The sequence below is a fragment of the Ambystoma mexicanum genome, chromosome 13 (genome assembly GCF_040938575.1).
Source record: "Ambystoma mexicanum isolate Mex_15411 chromosome 13, UKY_AmexF1_1, whole genome shotgun sequence".
In the NCBI taxonomy this organism is placed as follows: domain Eukaryota; kingdom Metazoa; phylum Chordata; class Amphibia; order Caudata; family Ambystomatidae; genus Ambystoma; species Ambystoma mexicanum.
In genome coordinates, this window is record NC_090938.1 from 62788525 (window position 1) to 62803464 (window position 14940).

General features: G+C 53.1%; 1 pseudogene; it reads left to right on the forward strand.

Moving 5' to 3' along the window:
* The first annotated feature begins 4563 nt into the window (after window positions 1-4563).
* Window positions 4564-14940, forward strand: part of LOC138520865 (histone-lysine N-methyltransferase SMYD3 pseudogene) — a 31118-nt pseudogene continuing 20741 nt past the window's right edge.

Sequence of the window (14940 nt, forward strand, 5' to 3'; positions counted from 1 at the left end):
ACTCTGCCAACAATATCTCACTGCCCCACAGCGCTGCTCCTGCTTGAGGGAGAGTATCCTAGACACTCTGCCAACAATGCCTCGCTGCCCCACAGCCGCTGCTCCTATCTGGGGGAGAGTATCCTAGACACTCTGCCAACAATGCCTCGCTGCCCACTAGACACTCTGCCAACAATGCCTTGCTGCCCCTTATCTGCTGCTCCTGCCTGGAGGAGAGTATCCTGGACACTCTGCCAACAATGCCTCGCTGCCCAACAGCCGTTACTCCTGCCTGGGGGAGTGTATCCTAGACACTCTGTCAACAATGCCTCGCTTCCCCGCAGCCGCTCCTCCTGGCTGGTGGAGTGTATCCTATACACTCTGCCAACAATGCCTCGCTGCCCAGCAGCCGGTGCTCCTGCCTGGGGGAGAGTAACCTAAGCACTCTGCCAACAATGCCTCGCTGCTCAGCAGCTGCTGCTCCTGCCTGGGGGAGAGTATCCTAGGCACTCGGCCAACAATGCCTCTCTGCCCCACAGCCGCTGTTCCTGCCTGTAGGAGAGTACCCTAGACACTCTGCCAACAACGCCTCACTGCCCCACAGCCGCCATTCCTTCCTGGGGGAGAGTACCCTAGACACTCTGCCAACAATGCCTCGCTGCCCCAGAGCCGCTGCTCTTGCCTGGGGAAGAGTATCCTAGACACTCTGCCAACAATGCCTCGCTGCCCCACAGCCGCTGCTCCTGCCTGGGTAAGAGTATCCTAGACACTCTGCCAGCAATGCCTCACTGCCCAACAGCTGCTGCTCCTGCCTGGGGGAGAGTATCCTAGACACTCTGCCAACAATACCTCACTGCCCCACAGCGCTGCTCCTGCTTGAGGGAGAGTATCCTAGACACTCTGCCAACAATGCCTCGCTGCCCCACAGCCGCTGCTCCTATCTGGGGGAGAGTATCCTAGACACTCTGCCAACAATGCCTCGCTGCCCCACAGCCACTGCTCCTGCCTGATGGAGAGTATCCTGCACACTTTGCCAACAATGGCTCGCTGCCCAACAGCCGCTGCTCCTGCCTGGGGGACAGTATCCTGGACACTCTGCCAACAATGCCTCGCTGCCCAACAGCCGCTGCTCTTGCCTGGGTGAGAGTATACCAGACACTCTGCCAACAATGCCTTGCTGCCCAACAGCCGCTGCTCCTGTCTGGGGAAAGTATCCCGGACACTCTGCCAACAATGCCTCACTGCCCAACAGCTGCTGCTGCTGCCTGGGGGAGAGTATCCTAGACACTCTGCCAACAATACCTCACTGCCCCACAGCTGCTGCTCCTACGTGGGGGAGAGTATCCTAGACACTCTGCCAACAATGCCTCGCTGCCCCACAGCATCTGCTCCTGCCTGGGGGAGAGTATCCTAGACACTCTGCCAACAATGCCTCGCTGCCCCACAGCATCTACTCCTGCTTGGGGGAGTGTATCCTAGATACTCTGCCAACAATGTCTGGCTGCCTCACAGCCGCTGCTCCTGCCTGGGGGAGGAGTATCCTTGACACTCTGCCAACAATGCCTCGCTGCCCAACAGCCGCAACTCCTGCCTGTGGGAGAGTAAGCCTCGCTGCCCCACAGCCTGCCTGGGGGGGGGAGTATCCTGGGCACTCTGCCAACAATGCCTCACTGTCCAATAGCTGCTGCTCCTACCTGGGGGAGAGTAAGCATTGCCGCCCCTCAGCTACTGCTCATGCCTGGGGGGGAGTATCCTGGACACTCTGCCAACAATGCCTCGCTGCCCAACAGCCGCTGGTCCTGCCTGGGGGAGAGTATCCTGGACACTCTGCCAACAATGCCTCGCTGCCCAATAGCTGCTGCTCCTGCCTGGGGGAGAGTAAGCCTCGCTGCCCCACAGCCACTGCTCCTGCCTGTGGGGGGTATCCTGGACACTCTGCCAACAATGCCTCTCTGCCCAACAGCCGCTGATCCTGCCTGTGGGAGAGTATCCTGGACACTCTGCCAACAATGCCTCGCTGCCCAACAGCCGCCGCTCCTGCCTTGGGGAGAGTATCCCGGACACTCCGCCAACAATGCCTCGCTGTCCCACAGCCGCTGCTCCTGCCTGGGGGAAGAGTATCCTGGACACTCTGCCAACAATGCCTCTCTGTCCCGCAGCCTCTGCTTCTGCCTGGGCGACAGCATCCTAGACACTCCGCCAACAATGCCTCGCTGCCTCACAGCCGCTGCTCCTGCCTGGGGGAGTGCATCCTGCCTCGCTGCCCCACAGCCACTGCTCCTGCCTGGGGGAGAGTATCCTAGACACTCTGCCAACAATGCCTCGCTGCCCAACAGCCGCTGCTCCTGCCTGGGGGAGAGTATCCTAGACACTCTGCCAACAATGGCTCGCTGCCCAACAGCCGCTGCTCTTGCCTGTGGGAGAGTATCATAGACACTCTGCCAACAATGCCTCGCTGCCCCGCAGCCACTGCTGCAGCCTGGAGGAGGGTATCCTAGACACTCTACCAACAATGCCTCGCTGCCCCACAGCCGCTGCTTATGCCTGTGGGAGAGTATCCTAGACACTCTGCCAACAATGATTTGCTGCCCAACAGGCGCTGCTCCTGCCCGGGGGAGTGTATCCTAGACACTCTGCCAACAATGCCTCGCTGCCCATGAGCTGCAACTCCTGCCTGGGGGAGAGTATCCTAGACACTCTGCCAACCATGCCTCGTTGCCCAACAGCCGCTGCTCCTGCCTGGAGGAGAGTATCCTACACACTCTGCCAACCATGCCTCGCTGCCCAACAGCCGCTGCTCCTGCCTGGAGGAGAGTATCCTACACACTCTGCCAACCATGTCTCGCTGCCCCACAGCCGCTGCTCCTGCCTGGGGGAGGAGTATCCTTGACATTCTGCCAACAATGCCTCGCAGCCCAACAGCCGCAACTCCTGCCTGCGGGAGAGTAAGCCTCGCTGCCCCACAGCCACTGCTCCTGCCTGGGGGGGGAGTATCCTGGGCACTCTGCCAACAATGCCTCGCTGCCCAATAGCTGCTGCTCCTGCCTGGGGGAGAGTATCCTAGACACTCTGCCCACAATGCCTCGATGCCCAACAGCTGCTGCTCCTGCCTGGGGGAGGGTATCCTAGACACTCTACCAACAATGCCTCGCTGCCCCACAGCCGCTGCTTATGCCTGTGGGAGAGTATCCTAGAAACTCTGCCAACAATGATTTGCTGCCCAACAGGCGCTGCTCCTGCCCGGGGGAGTGTATCCTAGACACTCTGCCAACAATGCCTCGCTGCCCATGAGCTGCAACTCCTGCCTGGGGGAGAGTATCCTAGACACTCTGTCAACAATGCCTCGTTGCCCAACAGCGCTGCTCCTGCCTGGAGGAGAGTATCCTACACACTCTGCCAACCATGCCTCGCTGCCCCACAGCCGCTGCTCCTGCCTGGGGGAGGAGTATCCTTGACACTCTGCCAACAATGCCTTGCGGCCCAACAGCCGCAACTCCTGCCTGCGGGAGAGTAAGCCTCGCTGCCCCACAGCCACTGCTCCTGCCTGAGGGAGAGTATCCTACGCAAGGATGGGTCTCTTGCTTGCTGCGCCCTCTACGAAGGTGGCTTACCGTCATGCCGGCACTGACCTCAACTGAGAGGGTGCTTGTGAGGACAAGAAGAGGGGTGAGTAACATGTTGCTGCCCCATGCCCTTGTCAACATCCAGAAGCATTCCCCCCTGGGGGAGCCTGAAAGTAGCGCAGCCTAGACGCGCTGCTATCAGTGTCTCGCTGCCTGCCCCAACATCAAGGGACTAAGCCGATGTGGCCCCCGGTGCTCCAGGTGTGGCTTTTCCACCATCCTGAACTGATACTAGTGCATGTTTGAACTGGTTTCCTGCAGTCAAGGCGATGCTTGAAGAGGACTCAGTAAACATGGATTTGAATGCTGTGACCCTATGTAACTTATGCTTAAAGTAGTCACAGTGAGAATGGATTCGCAGCTGTGCTCCTGCAGTTTCTCGGCATGCTTTATATGGTGCCAGTAGATGACAATGGTAAGTTCCGTGTCTCCCATGTGCAATACAGTGTTTAGAATGTAGTGGAGCTGCCAACAGACCATCAGCAGTCCCCCAACCCTGACTGTCACCCGCCGAATGTTAACAGCCTGCTTGATACGGGATATGTTTGCAAATATGTGAGTCCCAATGTTCTCCTACAAAGAGGTGGGCTGATAGCTGAAACGCGAATTGCTCCTCTCTCTCATGTGGGCGACCTGCCCTTTGCAAGGCACACCCAGGGTGTCATCGTCGCGAGGCTGATAAGTTCACTGCCATGAACACACGCGGCCATATCTTAAAACCTCGTATTACAGCGCTTAGAAGTAGAACTTCACCATGAAGCGCTAGAAAAGAACACACTATTCCTGTACTCGTAAAGACAGCCCCAGTCTCGGTAATCGGCAGCTTGACAACTGCTGAGGTAACGCTGCCCTCTTCTGTGCCCAGGACACGTGTTGCAAAGCGTGAAGGGCGGGCACTATTGTTTGCGCTGTAGCGTCTGGTTATGATTTCCCTGTAAAGGACTCGCCCCAGTTTCGGTTTCGTTTCTTCTGCGGCAACAAGTTCCCGAGTTCCGGGACGCCTCTGCCCGGCGACAAGAGGGCTATAAAGCCGAGGTGGAGGGGGGTGAAGAGTGGGACCGAAGAAGTGAACAAGCGCCGCGACGCAGAACCCAGCCCGCAGAGGCACCGCTGCCAGATTAGAGCGCGCAAGAGAAGAGGGCGAGGGCGACCTAGGGCGATGCCAGTACGGGGCTGGGCTGTAATTCGCAAACAGCCGCTTGCCACTCGTTTTATCAACGCCGGGAGGAAGAAAGGCTGAGGAATTGGAACTTTTTTACATGCGAACTCCACGGTTGGTAAACTGTGCTTTAAGTGGGATTGGAAATCGGGGGCGCTCTCGTTAGGGCGTGTGGCCTGGTAAAAGAAGTAGAGCTGGGGGCACATTGATGCGCCCAACACCCAATTTTAAAAAAAAAGTCCTAAAAAAAAAAAGTGGGGGGACATAATTTGCATACATGCCAACATTCTGTGACCAAAAATCTGTAAGAATCTTAAAGTTTCAAAAATAGTCAGGCGAGGAGGTAATGATAGGAATAGGGCGCGTCAGCAGCCCATTGTCATTAAATGAGCCCGCCGCTGCGGGTACATTCAATGACAATGAGGCGCCTGCCACGCCTTCTGCCATCACGCCAGCTCGGGGCAGCCCTTGAAAGACTCGCTGGAGTTGACGTGGTGGGAGGCTAATGACACCTTTTGTGAAAGGCACTCGCGGCGGAGGGGCGCCCTTAGCCCACCGCCGTGGGCGCCTTTTACATCAAATGCCTGCATGCTGCACCTTCTCCCGCTACGCCAGCTCGGGGAAGTCCTTGAAAGACTCCCCCGAGCTGGCGTGGTGGGGGGCTAATGACGCCTTTGGCCAAAGGCACCCGCGGTGGAGGGGCGCTTTTAACCCACCGCCGTAGGTCCCTTTGACATTAAAAGCCTGCATGCTGCGCCTTCTCCTGCTACGCCAGCTCGGGGAAGTCCTTGAAAGACTCCCCCGAGTTGGCGTGATGGGGGGCTAATGGCGCCTTTTGCCAAAGGCACCCGCGGCAGAGGGGCGCTTTTAGCCCACCTCCGTGGGTGCCTTTGACATTAACAGCCTGCATGCCACGCCTTCTCCCGCTACGCCAGCTCGGGGAAGTCCTTGAAAGACTCCCCCGAGCTGGCGTGGTGGGGGGCTAATGGCGCCTTTTGCCAAATACACCCGCGGCGGAGGGGCGCTTTTAGCCCACCGCCGTGGGTGCCTTTGACATTAACAGCCTGCATGCCACGCCTTCTCCCGCTACGCCAGCTCGGGGAAGTCCTTGAAAGACTCCCCCGAGCTGGCGTGGTGGGGGGCTAATGGCGCCTTTTGCCAAAGGCACCCGCGGCAGAGGGGCGCTTTAGCCCACCGCTGTGGGTGCCTTTGACATTAAAAGCCTGCATGCCGCGCATTCTCCCAGTACACCAGCTCGTCGGAGCCCTTGAAAGACTCCCCCGAGCTGGCGTGGGCAAAAAAAAAATGTAAAAAAAATTAAAACATTTTTTATTTTTTTTTTACAAAAAAAAATCGGTATTTGGTGTCAAAACATCAGTAGGCGGTAGGACTGCTTAAAAAGCGGTATCCTACCGCCTAAATCGGTAGGGTTGGCAAGTATGCATTTGAATGTGGCGTCAGCAAAAACTAGCATATGAAGGTGCCATCTGAAAAAAGTGTGGGACTGTGCCCACCCATGTGTACCCTCGACCTGAGCTGTCTCGAGCAGCAGGCAGCCCTTTCATTCAAGGAGCCGCGTGGTAGGCAACACTTTAACCACATGCGCCTTGAATGAAAGGCCTGCCTGCTGCTGATGGCTCTGTACTCTGAAATAGGAGGGGGGCTGGACTGCCCAGCTCTCCTTTTGTCTCTGAGTAAATAGTCAACAAGCAGCATGGAGCAAAGGGGCTTCGTGCTGGGCGATGACTATTTACTCAGAAACAAAAGGAGAGCTGGACTGGCCAGCCCTCCTCCTGTTTGAGTACATAGACATCAGACAGCCCTCACTGCATGGTTACACCTGCTGCCTGCAAGTGTCAGTACTTCAGTTTAGAAAAAAAGAAAAGGCAATGGGCCTCATTACGAGCTTGCCGGTCCGGATACAACGGTACCAGTAAGCTTGCTGGTACCGTTGTATCCGGACCAGCAAACTCCCGAGTTGTGCTCGCGGGTGCCTTTCATTCCTCCAGGTCTGACCTGCCAGAATGAAAGGCACCCGCGAGCACAGCATGCCTGTAGCACAGGCACCGTTATGGACAGTGCCGGTGCTTCAGGCGTCCCCATTCCTATATGAATGGGGATCTACCGGCACCTGCAAAAGTACAATTACTGGGTCCGGCGGGGCCAGAATACCCCGGTAATTACCCATTCGTGGGTACCGGACTTTCTTGCAAGTTTGGAGGTAGCTTGCTACCCCCAACCTTGTAATGAGGCCCAATTTCTTTACTTGTGTTCTAATCCAAAGTGCTTACACCTGCGGGGCAGCTCGTGTAATTGTGCAGCCGCTACCCCGGCTGCTTGAGGTGTCAGCGTGGCTGGGGCTAGTCTGGTGGGCTTCGCAGGGCCCTCGGCTCACGGGCCCTTTGTGGAGACTGACAGGGCTTGGTCCCGTCTAGCCCTGGCCCACTTAAAGCCCTGTTGTTAAGACTAACACACCTTTGGACAGTGGCACGACACTGTTGAGCTGACAGGACACAGATGTACCTGGGCTTCACTGTTAACAAAGGGCTGGCAATTACTAACTTAAAGTATTTCACTGTTTGCGCCTGCATTCATATGCATACATTTTTTAGACAATTAAAATAGTGATGTGGGGTAAGTACTTGCATGCGAGGGGAGTGATTGGAAGGGTGGAGAGGGTACAGGAGACCATTCACTCTCACAGCAGTCCTTAAGTGGGTGCTTTCATACTTAAGGAGAGAGTTAACTGCTTGCAACATTGAAGCTGCACTAGAATAGTCTTATTAGCATGCATAAAGAAGTTAGATGCCCCAACACAAATGAGTTTGCCCCTCCCTCAGAGTCTCTGAAGTTGGCGCCTCTCCTAGCATTTGAAGGGTTAGCCCCCACCCACCCTGAAATGTAGGTTTCGTTGCACCCCTGCCTTTGGATCAATATACCAGTTATAGCAGTGTACTAAGCGATCAAGCATTGTAAATTGAATACAAAATGGGGATAGTTACTCCAATTTCCTTGTTCAGCATAAAATGTCAGTCCCTTTTTATATTTCCTTGAAGGATCCTTTTTGACAATTCGTTTACTATTTTAATTTTGTGTTTTAAAAGGGGCAAATACTGTCCATTTTCCACTAATTGGTCATCAAATCTTTTAGGACTGCCCCCCCCACCCCCGAGCAAAATGTGGGGAGACCGGGTCCCCCCAAAAATGCCAAATGGAGAGATGCCACCCTCGTAGAGGGCGCACCAAGCAAGAGTCCAAATGGCTGCTTCTAGTATAGTCCCTGGGCTCCCCCACCTGCTCCATCACAGTCTGGCCTCCCTCATCCCACTCCTAGCACAGTCCCTGTGCTCTCCCCACCCCCACCACAGACCCTGGGCTCTCTCCTCCCTGCTCCCACCACTATCTCATGGCTCCCGCCCATCCTGATTCCACTACAGTCCCTGGGCTCCCCCACCCCGTTCCCAACACAGTCCCAGGGCCAGTGGGAGCTGGTGAATTTATTTTTTAAGTGGAAGAGTATACATATTTCCCACAACAATGCCATAGCGACCAAGCGCAGCGAGCGAGCCCCAAACAATAGAGGGAGGTTCCGGGGGTATTCCCCGCGTGATTTTTTTCAAAATAATGGGTTCAAATGTTGCATTTTAGAGCATACTTTAAAAAGGGTACTTGGTTAAAAAGCCAGAGTTTGCAATTGGTGCTGGGGGCACAGGAGGAAAGCATAGTATTTTTGACTGGACATCTATGATAGATATCCAGTTAAAAAAAATAATATCCCTGTCCCCTGGGCTCCATAGCACCTCAGAAGGAGAACTGTTTTTGGAAGGTGGGTAGGAGTATTGTGCAACAAATGCATTTTTTAAATGAAACATGCAGTGCCCCAGTCAGTATTTACAATGAGCTATGCAACGCTGGCGAAGCAAAACGCCCCCAGCGTTGCATGGCTCAGTGAGCATGTGCGGCTAGGTAACTGAATTGGACTGTCAAAGGTAAATATTGTTTCCCTTTGACAGTTCACCCAACCCAGGAGCACTCCCTCAGCTGGAAAAAGCAGCCATGGGAGTGCTCAGTGTATCACTTGGCTGGCCCCACGGCTCCTCCATAATGGGTGCCGGGTCCACTGGGTGGGCGCCCCCTCGCCCTTATGGATGAGCCGCCAGGCTCGGACTGGCCTATAGGGCAATAGGGCAATGCCTGTACCAAAAATGCTAGTGTGGGCCAGTCAAAATGGGACGCATTTTTGGCCAATGTGTGCCTGTTTCAAGAGTTACTTCACTATGCAGCTTGTAATGTTGACCATTGTTGCTGAATAAATATTCTTTAAATATCACAATTTGCTTACATTTTAACAAAAAACACCCACTTGGGTACTATTCTAACAGTCTGTGACTAAAGGAATGAATATCCATTTGCAACTGCGGGCCACTTTTTCATTGGTTCCTGAGAACGTTTTATGCTCCAGTCCGACCATGTGAGCCGCCCCAGCCCATTTCCTCCAATATAAATGTTTTACATTTTATTTACATTTCATTCTGGGGTCTCGTGTCTCCCCCAATCCCCCACAGTTTGAAGACCTCTAAAGTAACACATCAGTCAGGACTATCTATAACAACTAGTGCAGTAACCCTTTGAGGTGTCGTAAAAGCTCTCTAATGGTTCTATGCTGGGTGAGACTAGCTGACTCAGTTCCATTTTTAATCTGCATTATGTACATATGTGTTATTTTGTATTTATTTTATTTGCAGTGTTGTAGCGTGCCAATTTGCAGCACACGCTGCTTCGCAGCAATGAGGGGAGATGGTGTGCTCTTAGAAAGAATCGTGATGGGATGGCTTTCTCAGACATGGAATTGGGACATTTGAGCGCTCTGTATGCAGGCCTTTAAGTGGACTGGGGCTAGCTGGGGAGGAGCCCTGGCATGCTTTAAAAAGTGCTCCCAAGCCGGAGCTCTGCTGGGCTCCTGCGACTAGACGTAGAGGTGCCAAACACCTGAGGAAGCCCAAGCAGCATGGTTAAAGGACCCGAGAGGTCGGAGCTTCTAGTTAGAAAAAACAGAGGCTCTGACCTCGAAGGCAACCTTTTAACCACCAGGCTATATTGAGTTAAGGATTGCCTGAGAGGTTTGGAACCTCTTGCAAGAAAACAATCGGAGAGGCACTGCAAGTCATTTGGTGCGCATTAACCTTTTGTTTCTTAATCACCAACTCGGACCCAAAACAAAAGGAGAAGGCACACCAACGCACCCCGCCCCTCCTGCTTGGCTCCCACTATGAGCCCCCTCCTCAAAACACCTCTATTGGCCAAATTCCCCCCTCATTCCCATACATGCCAACCCTCCCAATAATTATAACCCCAATGCAATCCCATGGGAAAATCACATTCTGCTGATTTCTGTGGTTAAATCTCTCCCTCAGGGGCTCCAGAATATTGATATTATATGATATGGCACTTATAATGCGCCTATACACAAGTGTTTCAAGGCGTGATAAGGGAGGGGATACGGAGGGAGGACCAAGACAACAATCTTACTAGGCCTAGTGACATTGAGAATTGCGCAAGTGCAGTGGAGAGTGGAGGGGAAAAGTGCCAGAGGGAGCAGAGGTTGGTCAAGTGCCGGACATGGGATCAAAACAACAAGTAGTGCAGCCAACAGGTGGCAGGTGTCTTAATAAGTGCAGGTAAGGGGACTGTAGGGTTGCAGATACAGACCACAAGTGCAGGGGTAGCCAGGGGCAGTGCAGGAGTGCAACTGGGCGGGCATGGACCTGGGCCTGAATTAAGCGGGTGACCAGTGCAGTATCAGACAGGAGATCGGCAGGGGAGAGGAAGAGAGAAGGCAGAAGCAAAGAGGAAGGTCTAGAGGTGCTTCCGGAACCAAAGATGGTTCTGCTCAAGTTTCAGAGCGGCAGGGAGGCTGTTCCAGAAGAAGGCGCCCAACTCATTGCCTGGAGAAGGACTGACCCTCAAGGAGTTGAAGGTGGAGGAGCGAAGAGCTTGAGTGGGAATTGAAGAGAGAGTTGGAGATATTATGGTCCGAGGCACCAGAAGGCCTTGTGGACAATGCAGAGGGTCTTGAACTTGATCTTTGCAGCCACGGGGAGCCAATGGAGAGATTTCAGGGCTGGAGACACACGGTCCCCGGGCTTGAGGCCAAGGACAAGTCTTGCAGTCCTGTTCTGGATGAGTTGTAAAGGACAGAGAGTAGAAGCAGGCAGATTTAAAAGAGGCTGTTGCAGTAGTCCAGCTTAGAGAGAACCAAGGCTCTGGACACACTGAGCTTCTGGGGGAAAGTGAGGAAAGGAAGAATACCTCTGAGGAGGTGCAGCTGGTAGTTTGACTTCTTAGAGACATCAGAGATGTGAGGATAGAAGGAGAGTGTGGAGTCGAAGATGACGCTGACGTTCTTAGCCTCACAGGTGGGAGCAGGAAGAGGGCCAAGAGAGGCCGGCCAAAGAGTGACAGGAAATTAAGGTGTAGTGTGCCGATGAGGAGGATCTCCTTATTACTGGCATTAAGGCAGAGATCATTGTGGCACACCACTCCTGGATTGCAGGCAGACAACCTCGGATGAGGGAGGAAGAAGAGTCAGCATAGGGGAGCCTGAAAGCGAGTAGAGTGTCATCCGCATAGCACTCAAAGTTGGAGCAGAGCGCAGCAATGCCGTGGGCGAGAAGTGCCAGGTATTGGTTGAACAGCCAGGGAGAAAGGTTAGACCCCTGGGGAACACCACAGGTAGAGAGTGAGATAGCAGAGTGGAAGGACACAAGTTGGACCTGTGAGGGTCACTCCGAGAGGAAAGAGGTCAGCCTTTCCAAGTCCTGATCAGTAGGACCCAGGCTATCACAGAGCCGGTTGAGTAGGATGCCATGGTTGATCATGTCGAAAGCAGAAGAGAGATCGAGTAAGATGAGAACAGAGGGGTGATTAGCATCAAGGTTAGAGAACAGGTCTTTACTGATGTTCAAGAGAGCAGTTTCCGTGCTTTGGCTGCTCTGAAGCCAGAATGATGATCATGGAGACAACCAACAGATTTAGTGTGAAGATTAAGCTGGGAGATGGGCAGCTTTTCCAAGAGATTGACCAGGTAAGGAGTAATGGAGATTGGGCGATAGTTAGCGGGACAGAAGGGGTCGGCTGAGGGTTTCTTGAGAAGGGGGTGCACAAGAGTGCTTCAGGGGAGAAGGGAAGGTTCCAGTGGCGAAAGAGTAATTGTAGAAGTCGGCCAAGGCTGGAGCGAGGGTGTCCATGTCGTCCTTTCTGGTTTTGGAAGAACAGGGAAGAACCTGTTTTGATGACTTTCATAATTAAGACTTGTCTAGAAACCCCCTCGGGGGTGAACAGAGGAAAGGCAGAGAAGGGCAGAGGAGAGATGGCAGCAGGGAGGCCGGAGGTAGAGGGAGAAGGAGGAGAGGGTGGACAGGATGTCCTGGGTTTTGGAGATGAAATGAGAGGCCAGAGCCGTGCAGAGGGGCTGGGAGGGGACAGGAGAGGTGGAGACTGCAGCAGAATTGGCCAGTTCCTTGCAGATTTTAAAGAGTTTGGCTGAGTTGTTAGATGCCGCAGAGACACAGGCTTGGATGTGAGCTCTTCTTGGTGCGGACAGAGAGCCGGTATTGCCTTTTGACCAGGTGACAGGCCAGTTTGTCAGAGGATGTACAAGAAGCCAGCCATTTCCTCTTAGCCACACTTCACTTGCGTTTTAAGGGTGACAAAGTCTGAGTCGTAGCATGAGTTGCACTTGGCGTTGGGCTTCAGGCGGATCCTCATGACAGGAGCAAGTACATCAAGAGTATCAGAGATAGAAGAATGGAGTTTGGAAAGGGCTTTGTAATTGTAATGGGTTATTTATAACCTTCTTAATACCCAGACGTTTCTAAGCGTGGACACGGGGATCGAAGCTGTGTTGCTCAGCGCCGTCTTTCTTCCAAGACGAGCGTGTTGCCCCTAAGCTTTCCTCCTTAGGTCAAGGGTGTCAGGATGTGAGTCAGCCAGAGGTGCAGGAGGGGGAGAGAAAGTGGCGGCGAAAGCCTCAACTGACACACGCTTCATGGGTCAGATGACCGAGAAGGTGGGTGGCAGTGTGGGGGTTGGATCGGCCTGAGGGTTAGAGAGAGTGAGATGAGAGGAGAGGAGAAAGTGGTCAATCCAGGAGAGAGTCGAGGTGAGAGAATTAGAGAGGGGGAGGTCTGAGGAGATCAGAACATCCTGGGTGTGCCCTGCAGAGTGAGTCGGGCCAGAGGGAAGACTAGAGAGAGAAAGTTGCAGAGGTCGCGAAAGAGTCCAGAGGAGGGACAGCAAGCATCCAGGGGGATGTTGAGGTCTCCAAGGAGGAGGGATCTTGGCATGTCTGCATTCCCTACCACCCCTGTTCCCACTTCTTATGGCCACCCCCTTCGTTAGAGGCCCCCCTAAAAATGTCACTCCACTTAAAGCACTGTCTGAATATCTGTGCCATGGGCAAGTGGGGCAGACAAGCTGGTTGCTGGCCCGATTGAGTAACCCATTCCTTCATGCCCATGTGTCTGATGTGCAGTGTTTGCAAAGTTGTGTGGTGAGCAAAGGGCTGACCGTTACGTGCTTCGGGAGGCCAGCACGCCCTGCCCATAACATTACTCCAAACATAATCTTGTACTGTCTTCATAAATCACTCTTCAGTATTGCTTCCACATTCTGTGTCCTACTTCTGTAGCAATGCAGATGTGTGTGTGTGTGTGCGTTTGTGTGTGCGTGGGATTGTCTGTCTCTCTAGTTCAGAGGTAGTCGAACTGTGGGGCGCTCCACCTGGAGAGCGCAGCCACATTCCCAGGGGGGGCTTGGAACCCCAGCCTGAAATGTGAAGAAAAGGAATCTTTACAAAAAATGTATTTTCTTTACAAGAGTTTCCGCACAAATCATACAGCCAGGAAATCTGATGAATGAAAAATATACAGCATGCATCTATTCATTTCCACAAAAGGTGTACAGTAAAGTTGGACAAGAAATGCCACAGATTTTGATTTTACAATGCAAATGTGGTAGAAGGTTACAGAAAGGGAGAGGCGGTCATCATTGTCATCATTATATGATATGATATGTTAGGTTATTTATAACTCGCTAAATAACCAGAGGTTTCTAGGCATGGACCAGGGGATCGAACCTGTGTTGCTCTTGCTTCCAAGGTGAGCACGTTGCCGCTGAGCTATCCTCCCATTCATTGTCATGAAAACCCATCTGCCTGGCAGTGAGAGATGGTCTGAGAATGCAAATGCCTCACAACTTCCAGCACTTCAGGTGAAAGTTACTCATGGCACAATCATCAACCAAGCCATTCCCGAGCACTTGGACTACGTAAAGTGAACCAGCCCAATCTCACGCGTAGTCCCTTACACGGCAACCTTAGCTTGGCATCGCTCAGTGGGTTCATGGATTGAAATACTGACACAGTGGGCTCTACTCATAATGAAAAAAAGGGTCATTGGTTTTGTATATTGCTTTCCAAAACAAACATATGAATATACATAAAAGAACAAAAATATATAGCATACATTTTGTTTGAAACTACCTGGGCACCATTTCCTTTTACTGGCTGCTAAACACTGGGTGCGCCACTCATCATTTGAAGCAGTAGCTCTGTATAAATTGGTCATCGGTCATCTCTTCCTTGAGTGGTCCCTGTTTCCATCATTCTGACTCTTTTAAATGCCTCGCCTGTAGACTTTCTCGCTCACCATCGCCACCATCTAAAGACCCCCTGGCCTTATCTCCCTCTTCCTCTCTGAATGGGCCGACCTTGCCTCACGTCTTTCAACTTCTTCCAAACTCCTCCTTGGTGATTTCCACATCCACCTCAACTCGCCTGATTCATCCACCTCTCAGTTCCGGGTGCTCTGTGACTCCCTCTCTCTCTCACTTTTCTTCCTTCTGGCCCGACTCACTCTGCTGGCCACACTCTTGATGCCCTCATCTGGTGACAACCCTGTCTCTAATCCTGCCACCACCCCCTCTCCTGGTCTGACCACTCTCTCCTTTCCTCCTGGGGCCACTTGGTCCTCTATCCGAGCCACCCTCTGCACTGCCAGCCTCCTTCACCGTCATCCAACAAATGAAGCGAGTGTCAGTTACTGCTTTTACTTCCACCTTCACCCCACCCCGGCTCCTGACTCCCCTTCTGAATCTGTCATTTCTAATCTGCATCTTGCC